At 51.5% G+C, this 13084-nt stretch overlaps 1 long non-coding RNA gene across 3 annotated transcripts in view; it reads left to right on the forward strand.

Moving 5' to 3' along the window:
* LOC109293975 overlaps positions 1 to 12567 on the forward strand; it is a 46192-nt gene extending 33625 nt beyond the window's left edge. For all 3 annotated transcript variants that reach the window (XR_002096438.1, XR_002096439.1, XR_002096440.1), the window contains exons 2-4: positions 6401 to 6569; positions 7703 to 7854; positions 8680 to 12567. This is a non-coding gene — a long non-coding RNA (uncharacterized LOC109293975). The remainder of the gene's footprint in view (positions 1 to 6400; positions 6570 to 7702; positions 7855 to 8679) is intronic.
* Positions 12568 to 13084: the final 517 nt, after the last annotated feature.

Consider the following 13084-nt stretch of genomic DNA (forward strand, 5'->3'; position numbering starts at 1 on the left):
CTACAGAAAGGAAACTGGGAATGTTTGCTGCACAAGGGTGATCCTGTGGGGAAGAGGCTCAGGATTGAGTGACTGGGCAGCTGTGGAGAAAGGAGGTCATACGGGGGGTCTGGTTCCCTACCCTCAGGAGGGAAATGGACCTGGGTTGAAAGACCCATCCATGTTTTGGGGGTTAGAGCCTGGGGTTCGTACCTACCCTGTCCTTTTTTTCATGTTAAAAGCCCAGGTAGGTTTGGTATCATGTACATCTTGGTGTAGTGTGACCCATCTTGACCTCAATTGCAGAGAAGGCATCTTGGGAAGGTTGGAAAAAAGTTTCCCAAAGCCCTAGATTTAAAGCAACCGTGTCTGAGGTGGCACTAGTGCTGGCTCCCATCACCAAATGGTTCATGTGACTGTAGCAGCACTTAAATCTTGGCTGAGGTCAGGGATCCATTGTGTGGGCACTGCAGATGCAGTATAGTGGACAGCCTTGTGCCAGAGGTCTCACAGCTTAAATAGATCAGGTAGAAAAAGGAAAGGTTATTCTTACTGTGACTCATGTAAAGGCCCACAAAGTAGCAGGAGCAGAGCCAAGACCTCAGCCACATGTTTTGCAGCCTGCTGCCATGCCTTAGCCCCAGGCCTAGCCTTGTCAGCACCTTGACTTACCTACTGTGGGCAGTGCCATGAGTGGAGGCCTGCACAGGTGTCTCAGAGGAAGAGCTGCCTGTAACGCTCCCTCTGCACCTTCCTGTGGAATCACTCCTCAGTTAGAATGAAGTTATTTTGCACAAGAAGTAGGGAGCAAGAACCTGTCTTAAGAAGGCTCCATGCAGGTAATATGGTGCCTTGTAATCAGCAGTTCATTCTGCGTCTGTCTGGGCTTGGGAAAATCCTATGTGGTGAGGGCCAGAGCGTGCCCAGGGTCTGCTTGTGTCCACCAGCCTTAGCAGAACCTGCCCTTTCATAGCCACTGCAGGCAAGGCTTGGCTCTGCTCTGCTGTGCTCAGGAGCTAAGCCAAGAGGCTCAATCCATCACATCCAGCAGGATTTATTCACCAAGGGCTGCTCAGGGAGACTATCCTGGACCATGCAACACTGTATAGTCGGTGAGCAGTTTGGAGTGGGTCCTGAACACTAATGTGCAGCCCTGCCTGGTCCAGGCCTTTGGGTGAGCCAAACCCCAGCTTCTCCGTCCCACTCCTCATTCACAGCAGGGTGACTGCCAACCACCAGTGCAGACTGGTTAGAAGAGTCCCTATGTATGGTGGAGCTAGGGGCAGTACAAGCCAAAACCTCAACCCCCCTACCCTTCCCACAGAGCCCTGCAAAAGTCTTTTGAAGGGAGGCTGGAGTAACTTTAGCATACAGCCTACAGACTGGACACACAGGGAATAGATTCATACTAAAACCTAGAGCTACTAATTAACACCTTTATTAGCTTTGCCCTCAAATATCATAACAGCGGTCCATAGGTCCATCTTGCCCAGTATCCTGTGTTGCACAGCAGCAGAAACTGAATGCTGAAATGGAGCTCGAACATGGTATAGCCAGAGTTTTTTTCACTTTTCCTCTCTCACTTTCAGCCTCCAGCATTTAAGGTCTAAGAAGTTCTGATTCAGAGGCTGTACCCCTAACTTCAAGGCTCAATAGCTACTGATGCCCCTTTCCTCCAATATGTCCAATCCCTTTTTGAATCTGGTTAAACTGTCAGCTTCCACAACAACCATCAGCTTTCCCTGAGTCCTGCTGCCACTGCCAATACTCGACACAAACTGCTCATCCAGTTCCCTATTCCCAGCAGAGCAGTGAGCATGGCTCTGGGAGGAGGCAGGAACAAGGATGCAATGCCCTATTTTAAATCAGTGGCAATGACCTCAAGCTTCTGGGCACCCCAGCTAGACTGTGCGCTCTGCACAGGCCCCACAAATAACCCCGCAGCCTAAGATTAAGCAACAGTGTGCTAGGGCATGATTGCATGTGTGAGTGTAGGTAGGCAGGACTGCTCACCCTGGCTGGCAATGACTGATCAAACCTTAGTGTGTCAGGTATTCATCTCACTGCGAATCATGGAGCCAGCAGCAGCTGGAGCAGCAGGGATACGGATGGGAAATTAATGAGCTTGCCACCTTCATCTATTTAACCATCTGTTCTGCTCTAATAGGACACATTTTACTTCATGCTACACCTGGGTAATTACCAGCATGGCACCAACAAAGCCCTGTATCCCCATGAAGTGAGCTTCTGCTCCCAGCACTGCAAAGGAGATGGTGGGACTGGCTCCAGCTCCCTTTCCCCCAGGGGCTGATTGCCAGTGAGTACTGTTTGGCTGGAGGAAAAGAAAGAGGCATGGAGGTGGCTGGAGCAGGGGCTGGCAGAGTATTATCTTTGTTTCCATTGCACTCACGCATATGATGTGTCAGAGCAGTTGTCACTCGGGGCCACGGAGGATGAGAATGCAAGAGGACTCCTTCTCCTGGAGAAATATGGCTTTATTGAGGGAGCTGCCACAAGGGCCCTGCAAGTAAAGCAAAGGCAGGAGTACTACAACACAGTTTGGTTATGGTGCTGTAGAGCATCCCAAAGGCCTGTGAGGGCAGATGAAAGTGATGCTGCCCGCTCTTGTGATTCTACTGTGAGTATCTTGCTATTGCCTTTATTTCTTAAGGCCCCAGCTTCTGGGATCATAAGACTGTGTGAGAAGTTCAGTTTTCAGCTGGAGAAAGAAATCTAGTTCCTAACCTTCCTGGTAGGCAGAAGGAACTTGGGAATGGACCTAAAGGCTCTGAAGCTGGGGGCAAAGAGAAATGACCTCGCATTTATTATTTTGTCAGTCTCCTGATGTTACTCCACTGTTCTGCTTTTAAAGCCCTAGGATCATAGGAAAGCAGGGTTAAAAGGGACCTCATGAAGTCCCTTTGGGGTTGGCAGTCTGGGGAAGGTCCCTCTCCAGTTCCTTTGTGACTCCTGGGTGTGATCCAAATAAGCCACCTGTCTGCTTAGCTCCTTCCGCTGAAATGGTTTGTAAAGGGAACAAAGAAGGGCCCTTGGCAGCTCCAGGGTGCTTCTCACACAGAGCAGCCCCCTTCCTTCCCCTTGCCCCACATAAAGAGGGCAGTATTGATAACTTCAGGGGCTGATGTTAGTACACATGGTGTTTTGTCCCCATTACCCTCCTAGAGCCAGCACACTCCTAGGAGAGGGTCCTTGCTCAGGGATGGACCCAGTCAGGAGGAAAGGGAGGAGCTGAATGAAGAAAAGTTTAGTCCTGGAGACAATTCAGAGCAGCCTCAGGACTGCTCTAATTTATGCCCAGGTGTCTGTGACCTTCAAAGGGCCTGTCTGGTAGCTCCACCACACACGGTGACTGCCCTTGCTGAGTGCGGTTTTCAAGAGAACCTGATGACTTGCTCTGTTTCACATCCTTTCTGTAAGGGGTCAGGTCCTGAGATTAAAAGGTGGGGAGAGTAAAGATGTTACATACCCACAGAGGACCAAACAATGATTTCAGTTACTGGTATGTAAATCTGCAGTATTCCTTTGTCTTCAATAGAAGTGCTTCAGATCCACACTGGGGTACCCAAGGGAATTTGGCAGTCAAGTGCCTTCTAGTGGTGGCTCTAATTATATCATTTATTACATATCTGGAGAGGTTGGTGGCTGGGGAAGCTTGGTGTGCTGTTCCTTGAACACTTTGAACAGTGGTTCGAAGGCACATCACTGTAACTTTTGTGAATGGAGTGGTACCCGAGTTTAGAAAGGAATTTATATATTACAGTGCTTGCCCCCTTGCAGCAGGGCTGGGTAGTTGGGGATGGCAGGTACAAGGACAAGCCTTAGCCTGTGTTTATCTACTTAGCTTATGTGCTTATCCCTTCACACCTTGCTTATCTCCTCATACCTCGTGGCACCCTTTAAAGGATCTGGTGGCATCCCAGATTTCCCTGGCACCTAGGGTGAGAATCACTGACTTAGGCTACAGGTGGTGAACTGCTAACAACAAGTCTCAATGCTACTCCCCAGCCATGAACCTGGGTGTGCAAGATAGGGCTCCTGAGAAGAAGCAGCCGCTGGAGGAGTGGTCGTAAGCTGTCATTCATTCTTGAGGTCCAGTGATCAGTGCTGGATCAGTCAGCTTCCCAGCAGTGAACACCTGATGGATCCAAGGCTGTGAGACTAACAGTCATTTTGTACCTTGTGGTCTGCTGCTGTCTCAGCCTGACCTAGGGTTGGGGTCTTGCTGCATTCACCTTTTATTCCTTAGAATGGTACAAGAGCTTTTCATTCAGGCTGCTGAGTTTGGGGGGCTTTGGGATCCTCAGAGGGAAAGTGCTGGCAGTATCCAGGATGTCTTTGCTGTTGTACATGGGCACCTCTGGATGCTCTGAGTGGCACTGAAACATTCCTGTGAGCAGCCATTTTTGCCTGAGTTTGTCATCTGGACAAAGGCTGGCTCCTTACACTGTTTCCAGGAGCCACCGTGCAGGCCAGCTCTGCTTTGCCATTCCCCTTTGGCATACCCCAAGGTGCAGAAGGTTACACTGACATTGCCCCACAGTCAGAGACTGCAATCACAGTGGGAAGGGAAATGATCAGTGCCCTCCTGGTCTTGGGCAGGAAAAGGACAGCAACTGGCAGACCGCTGGTTTTGTGGTGACTCGTGCTCTTGAGATTAGCAGTGTTACTGCTTTTGCTTTTGATATTGGGTGCCATCATACTGATCTTCCCCTCCACCCCCAAAATCACTCACTCAACTTTCCATCAACCCCGATCAGCGTGAGCACTTGCCGTGGGGAGGATTAGCAATGACGTGCGGCCAAGCTGATGTTACTATTTCCAGTGTCGGTGTGGGGAGCAGGGCAGCGCCCGGCACCCTGTGAGCACTCCCAGCAAATGAGCAGCCTGCTTCTGTTCGACTTTCTATCAAGTGCCAAAGGGCGACTTTTGGCACATTACTGAAAGGGACATTTTGGGCGAAAGCACATTGATTGGACAGCTCTGCTTCCAGCAGGGCAGGGTGTGTGTCTGCCTGTCTGTCTCTTTGCATTGGTCAGTCTCACCTCCAACACTTTCCATCATAGGAGTCTCAAACCTGTGGGCATTTTGTGTCCCTGATTTAAAAGGGTGTTGGTTCTGTGCTATCAAAGGCAAGAAGTGCCTGCTGCAGAGTCCCTGCCCTGGCTCCCTGGTTACTTTCCACTGCTCTCTGTCCTGCCTGCCACAGTGTCACCTCCAGTTGTCTGTCTGTGTGTCCCAGCCATCACTCTGTCCCTTGCTGTCAGTCTGCTCTCTCAGGCTCTTGGAGTCACTGGCTCAGTCAGGGCTTCATCTTGCAAGGTCCTGTCTGCTATTAGTGACAAAGGAGCTCAGCATCTTGGAGGACTGGACCCTAGAAGCAGAGCTCTTCCCCCTTCTCCTTTTGGATTTGCTGAGCTTCTGCTGGTTGTTTGGCTTGCAGGGGCAGGGGCAGGGGCAGAGGCAGAGATTAACCCAGTAAGTAGGGGTGCAAAGTGGTCCATGCTGGGGTATTTAGAGGCCCAAGCAGGGATGGGGCCCTATTTCTGTATTAGGTGCTGTACACACACACATAGCCCTAAAAAGCTCTCACAGCCCCTCTTCTGCATTTGCAATTAGCACCAGCAACACCAGGAACAAACCAGTGTCCTGCTGAAGCATTGGTGGCTTTTTTTACTCACTCAGTGTTCATGCACGAATCTGTCATGTCAGGCTTGACCAGGACAGTTTCTAGTTGCCAGAGACAGAAATGGACCCTCTCTTGATAGCGCCTGTTGCTGCAGCTCTGTGCTTGCCAAAAAGTTCAGACGATGCAGCAGGAATTGTCCCAGGATCCTGTACTGCCTGTGACTAAGTCCTAGGTCTGCCTCGGCCTGCATGGCTCTCTTCAGCGAGGGCACACTGCTTCCTTCAGCCAGCACTGCCCAGGGAGGTGACAGGGTTATCATTGCATTTGGCTGCCTTTGACTCCTCAACCTAAATGATTGTGTATTCACTCACAGCCGGGCTCATTGCTATGAGACGCCCTCTCGCTGTGGGACAGTTTCCTCAGCAGGGCCTGATAGAGGCACTGCATTGTCCATGCAGTGGACTAGAAGTGCTGAGAGGAACACACCAGCTGAAGCAAGTCCCCTTTCTTTCCAGTGTAGTAGAAAGCACCCCCCACTCAGCCTTTTCTAGGGCACATTCAGCTGGGCTGGAGAGGAGAGGGGTTAGTGAAGTCAGGGTAAGAAGAACTCGGTGATTTGAAACAGGGGTGTGGAGAGAGGTGGAGCTGGGGCTGTGTGTGGAGGGCTTGGCAGAGCTGGCTCTGCAGCAGCCGTGGCTGGCAGCTGTCGCTCTGTGGTGCATGGGTGTCCCTGTGACTGCTCCGAGGTCTCTTACTGTCTCTTTGCACAAGCAGCTGCTGCATCGCTCTGTGGGCAAAGGATAACCGTGCTGGGAACAGACCCAGGCCTGAGTACCAGATTCTCTTGGGGAAGTAACTCCACAGCCTGAAAGACGTCTGGAGGGGGGGACCCCACCCTTGGGAGCCTGGAGAAGGAGAGCCAGCCCACTCCGGAAGGCCACAGGTAAGGCTGCTCCTCCTGTGCCTCCAGTGTCGTGCAGCAGGTGAGCTAGGACGTGCACTGCCCTGGTTCTGGACTTCCTGTGCTGCAAGCTCCAGGCTGGTCTTGGCAGGAAGGCTCAGGTAGAGGCCGTGAGCAGACCTGTCAGGCTCAGAGCCTGGTTCAGTGGGGACCCCCTACCCATTGCCTTCTTCAACAATGCAGATCAGTGGGTTGCTATGCAGCCAGCTGTTGCCTGCATGCTCCTGAAGTACCCAGGAGCCCTGCCACAACCCCCTGTCCTGCCAGACATGCATGCCACAGTATCTGTTCACAAGTTACTTAAGTCCAGCCTGACATGAATGACAAAGTTCAAGGCCAGATGAGTCTGCTTGACCCCTCATAGACCAGAACAGTTGGAGGCAAGGGTAGGGTCATCTTCACTGCCACCTGTGCATGCCCAGATCTCCACTTCTCAGTGGGTTAATAGTGGGAACTGAGTGACCACAGCTCATGACTCTGAGGTCCAATGTCACCAGGCAGTCTCCTGTCCAAGCAGTCCAACACCCAAGTTAGGCATGGCTCAGCATGTGTTAAAGAGTTCCCCTCAGTGCCCATGGTCCAGAGGGTCTGAGTCCACTACAACCCCAGCCACAGAGCCTGGTTCTTTAGCTGATGGCTAGAAATACCTGCTTCTATCCCTGATTCAACCCCTGGCTGGGGGCGAATGCTGCTGCTGCTGCCCCAACCTGGCAGGTCTGTGCTCTCCTGCTACAACCCTTTGGGGCCTACTGAGATGCCTTTTATAGATGGGTGGGCCAAGGCCGGGCAGGAGTGTGGAGAGGCTGATGCAGTTTTTTTTCCCAACCTGGGTTAGAAGCTGTCTCTTCCATGTGCGTTACTACCAGGCAGTATTCATCATGCACTTGCATGTGCCTGCAAGCTCGTGTGCTGGTGGGGAGAGCATTGATGTATTAGGGCACCTGTAGGCATTGTGCAGGGGCAGAATAACTAACCACAGCTCCAGAATTAGAGACCAGTGTTTGCCGCCTGCCTGAGGGCGCAGCACCTTCCTGGGTCAGAGATTCTGCCAGGGAATCTGTGTGTAAGAGCAGGGGGAGGTGCCAGCCTGATCTGGATGTGCCATCTTGCTCTAGGGAAAGCATGACTGAGGTGGAGCCCGTGTTGGACTTTGCATCCTCTGGGAGGACTGGCCGAAGGAACGCCCTGCCTGACATCCTGGGCTCACCGGCCGGTGTCAGCCCTTCTGACCTCCCTCTCAAACTAGCAGAAATGTCTCTAAATGCAGGTATGTACCAGGCCCTGGGCCAGGCACTGCTGGGGGTTGGGAAGTGCAGTCCTGAGGACCCTTGCTTATGGAGCCACCAGAAACAGAGGAGATGGAGCAGGTGTCATGGTGTCTCAGGAACCCGGCACAGTGGTTGGAGCAAGGGATTGAGTCTGCTGGCTTACAATCAAGTGGCATCCCCTCTCTGTGAAGAGAGTTGCTATGTATTCCAATAGGCACCTCTGCAATTATTGTTTTTGTATCCTGTCAATCAGCAGCTTCAGTCCTGGACCAACACCTGTGGTGCTGGGCACTGTAGAAACACAGAGCACGAGTCCCTGGTGCAGTGAGCTGCCAGTTGGAGTAGTGACTATGGCTTGTGGGTTTCCTACAGGATAACACAAACTGTTTCCTAGAGCCGTTCTCCCCCAGTCTAGTGTTCAGCCTTCTTGCCCTACTGGCTAATTCTTTCTGTGTGGGGATTGCAAAGGTATGGCTGCTTGAGGAACAGCACATTTGGTATTGTTGGCTACCTGTGCCAAGACACCAGGGACTGAATAAGCCCAGGAAATGGGCCCTTTGAGGCAGGGCATAAGGATGGGCTGCTTAGGGATTAAGGGCTGTGGCAGGGAAATTGCTGGGGTAATGAGGATATCTGTAGGCAGGGGCTCTGGAGACAGTGGGGGCTGCAGCAGTGGGGCTACCCAGGAGCTGGAAACCTAAGGTGTTGGGCTGCCCAGGAATTGGGCGCTGGGAATAAGGAAGGTTGTGCTGTACCATCTCTTCAGCAAGGTGCCCAACCTGCAGGCTTGTTCACTGCATTTATCCCTCCCGCTTTCTTCACAGACAGATCCCAAGAAATGCAGTCCCCAACCACAGAGGTGCCCCCTCAGCAGCCCCAAAGCCCAGAGCTGAAGGACACATCTTAACACTTCCCATGGGCGCATTTCTGACCAGCAGGGAAAGAGGAGACTGCCGAGCATCAACCAAGCTTTACTGGTGTGGCCTGGAGTTTGCTGGGTTTTCCTTGGTGCTATGCAGCAAGAACATCTTGTGTTCCTTGGAAGAGGGGAGCAGAGGAGGGACATGGAGCAGCCAAAGGGGAATAAGCCCCTCAAGTCTGGTGCAGCTGGGACAAATCCCTGCAGGGAACCATTTCTTCTGTGGTGTTTAAGGGAACAAACAAAGGGACCAAGGGCTTTTGTTCTGGGGGATATTTTCTTGTCTTCACACCTGCACAGTCAAGCAGCTCAGAGGCAGCCTTGCCCTAGGAATTGCTGAGAGGAGCAGGGGAGTAGCTATTTTTATGTGAGGGCACTGTCCACTGTGACATTTTGGGAGCAATTTCTTTGTTCTTTCTCTCATGATCCAGTATCCTTCTTCAGGCCTCTTGACAAGATTTGGGGAAATGGTCCAGAGAGGGGAACACAGTGCGGGCTCCACTCTGTGTCCCAATGGAGAAGCCCTTCTCTAAGAAGCAGGAGTCGGGGACCGTTCTTGGGCATGGTCCCACTGATCCAGGGACCCACTGTAACCCTTGCCATGTGTGTGCGTGTATGTGGGGGGGGGGGGAAGGGGGTTAGATAAATGCCCTGCCCTGGACTCCATTTTTTGCAGTTTTCTAGCTTAAGGGGATAAAGCTTGGCAGTGTCACCTCAGTCTCCCAACAGCCAGCCAACCAGTCTGGGCAGACCACCGGTGCCAGTGCACCGAGCTTGTTGGTGAGGTGGCCTCAGCCATACCCCCTCCCCACTTCTGTCCCAGGCCTGGCACAGACTCCCAACCCTCCTGGGTTCCTGTTAGAGTCCAGGCAAGGGGAACACTGTGCAAACCTACTTCCTTCACTGCTGGCCCTGAGAAGCAGACTCTGCTCTGTAGCCACAGCATTTGCTCTGTAACCAGTGAAGGCAGGAACAAGAGGAAGGGACCGCTGGGCTCTGCAGTGCATGGCAGAGGCACTGACCAATACTGTAGTGAACTCTGAGTGGAGGGAGGGTGACCTGACTTCAGAGGTAGGCAACTGGGTCAGCATAACATCCATGAGCTCAGAGCCGAGGACTGTGCTTCCTAAACACAGGCTTCCAGGACCTGGCCACATGCTGCCCTCTGCAGAACAGTTGATGTATTACACAGGGCTCACCTCGCTCACCTGTTCCCATCCCGTGTGGAGCAAGCTTGCCCTGGCTGATCTGCAGGTGGCACCAGGTGGTACCGAAGTCTGGGCAGGGACTGAATACCTGCTTTCCATCAAAGGCACAGGATCTCCCGCCGCACCCAGTCCTCCTGCCTGGCTCCCAGAGGAGAAGCTGTTGGGCTGTGATCTCACTGCAGAGCATGAGGTGGGGCTCAGGGCTGGTAGGGTGCAACAGGCACAGGAGGGAGCTCTGGTGCAGAGAAACCTGATGACCTGCTTGCCCCTTAGCATGTGTTTGCAGTGTGAGAAGGCCTGAGAGCCCCAGATATGGAGCAGGGCCCCAGTAGGTAGGACACTGCCCAAACACAGAGCACAGACCAGGGCCCAGCTGACAAGACGATGCACAGCTTCCCGGTCTGCAAGGGAGCTCATACTGAGCTCCTACAGAGCAGCTTCTGGCTTTTCCCCACCATTCACCTGGCAGCCAGGACCAAGCTGATGAGCATGACAAACGGTTGTGGGATACCTGGCTAAACAGAAATGAGCACTAAGAACCAAGCAGAACTCACTGCCACTGGCCTTGTTTCCAGTACTGGGTGTGTAGAGACACCAGGAGAACAGCCCTAGTCGTGGGACAATCCTGCAAAGAATCTCTGTCTTTAATGAATAATAGAGTGGGGAATGAGTTAGCCTGGAGTTAGGCCTTCCCCTCCCTTGCCATTTCTCCCTCTGGGCACCCCAGCTTCTCATCAGTGAGTATTCCCTTTGACAAGGCTGCCAGCTACCCCATAGGGAGCCCACCCCCTCCCTGCTGCACTGCTAAGATGTTCAGATTTCAAAAGCCCATGCTGGTTTTGTCCCCCATCCCCCAAGGTCGAACAGTACCATATTTCTGGCTTTCCACCTTCTACCAGTCCTAAGGGCAGGTAGCCTATGGCTGCCTGTCCTGGCCCTGCTAATCTGAGTTTTTGGTGATTCTCCAGGTTCCCACATGCAGTTAGGGGCTGTGCGGTAAGTGTATCTATCCCATGTCATTAACTTGGTAACTCATCCTAAAATTCTTTTTCCTGCCTGGTTTTTCCGGGGTGATGCTTCCTGGCCTGGTTCTGGGCAGCTCCTGCCTTGCAGGAATTGAGCCTTGAAGTGTTCAGCTGTGCTGCTGTTGGATCAGGATGAATCTCAGCGCTACAGCAGGTCACGGTCATCAATGCTACAGGTGCCTCTGTTGAACTGGCCAAGGAATATAAAACCCAAAGAATGAAATACTTCCATAGGCACCAAACATCCATTGTGCTACACAGAGATAACAACCCTCTGTCATTCTCCAGCTCCTTCTACCTGGCAATTTCAGTCATTTATAAAATGATTGCATATACCCACAAATCTCACTCTGGTTATAAACATGTCACTGGTCCAAAGTGCTGATTATATTCAGGATTGGATAAGTATTTAAAAAATACAGACCCACTGAGCAACCCCTGAAGGCTCAACATGGATTTTATACATTAATGTCTCACAGCCATACACCCCATGCTGTTAACCAATCCGGGCTCTCAGGTTTCTAGAGGTATAAAGCACTTCTTTCTATCTGGGAAAGATCATTGTACCCAGTCTTTTACAATCGTACCATTCAATTACCATTTTGCCTACCTCCCCCACCCTACCCTTCTTAATTTCCATTGCGATTTTTGGTAGCTGCCATTTCAAGAACTACCTGATCTACAATGTGATATTTCCTGCCATTGTTAGAGGGGGGCACCTAGAATCACAGACTGCAAAAGGGACAAAGCATCAGTTTCAAACTTGAAATACCAGCCACTAAAATCATATTTCATTGGCCATTCCACAAGTGCTTTGTCAGCGGGACCAAGCCAAATGTTTTCAGAACTAATCAGTCTTTCCCAAGCACATCCCAGGTTCAGAGCAAGCAATTGTGTCTCTGCCCTCCCTCCTGGGCTGTTAAACTTGTAAAACATCTGTCTGCCAGGATTGTGCTGCAATGAGACAACAAGGGGAAACTTGGGTATATCTGGAATAAATCAACTGCCAGGAATGGCAAAGTTATAGTTTTACACAAGTGTCACTGAAACCAGGCTCTGGTCTCACCGTCTAAATAATTCCTGAACAAGGATACTGGATTTAGCATCATTCTACTGTGTAAACAAGCAGTACCCTGGATTTAATGTCTGTACAATGTAGCTGTGTGTGTGTTGGTGCGGGTCCACGTTGGCCGTGTATAGTGTGTTCCTGCTGCTTCCTTGGGATTCTGAACTGAGCACAGAACGTGTCTGGAGGCCATGGTCTGGGGTGGATATAGGAACCAGAAACTTGTGGCTACTGATTTGATCTGACAGTGCTAGGAGGAAGAAGAGCAGTTCCAAAAGGAAGCTCCCCCCCTCTCTGACGATATGTGTCCTTGAACATCAAACTGTCAATCTCATTCATTTTGGCTGGGGTATAGTTGGGCATCAGGAGAGGGCTGGGGTGGGGAGAGAAAACAGTGTAGTTATTTAAAGAGATCACTGCGTGTCTGGGAGAGTCCTGAGCTGCTCACACCAGGGGACTTGTTTGAGTAATAAATTGTGAGTATTTTCCTGTGATCCCCTGTGCTGTGTGCAGTTTCTTTGGCAGGAGGAGGGTGCAAGGAAGGGGCAAGGGAAATTGCAAAACTAGGGGGTTCTTCCCAGCTTAGCTTTCTCTCCCTGACTTGCAAAGGGGAGTGTGAGGTACACCAGATGCTAAGCTGCTAGTGGGGCATGGGGCAGGGTGGAAGTAGGCATCAGGATTCTGTGGGGAAGATCTCCAAACTGCAGCAGGTCTGCTCACACCAGCATCTCATCCACCTGGGATCTGGCAGGGAGCAAGTGAAACAGCTGAAAGGGCAAGAGGCAATGGAGGAGGAAGAAATTCAACAAGGGATGGGCCATTTTCTAGACATCAAGACTATCCAGAGCCATCATAATGAACTGGAAAAGCCAAGCAAGGATCAGTCCTCACATTAATGGAACTTTGTTCTCTCTGTAAATGCAACAACTTAAAATGCTGCTGATTCACACCAGGCATACACGGGATGATCTCTATGGATCCTGGTGAGAACCAGAACTTTAAAGAAGCCTG

Source organism: Gavialis gangeticus, unplaced genomic scaffold (genome assembly GCF_001723915.1).
Source record: "Gavialis gangeticus isolate Ggan-Ray unplaced genomic scaffold, GavGan_comp1, whole genome shotgun sequence".
Taxonomy (NCBI): Eukaryota; Metazoa; Chordata; order Crocodylia; family Gavialidae; genus Gavialis; species Gavialis gangeticus.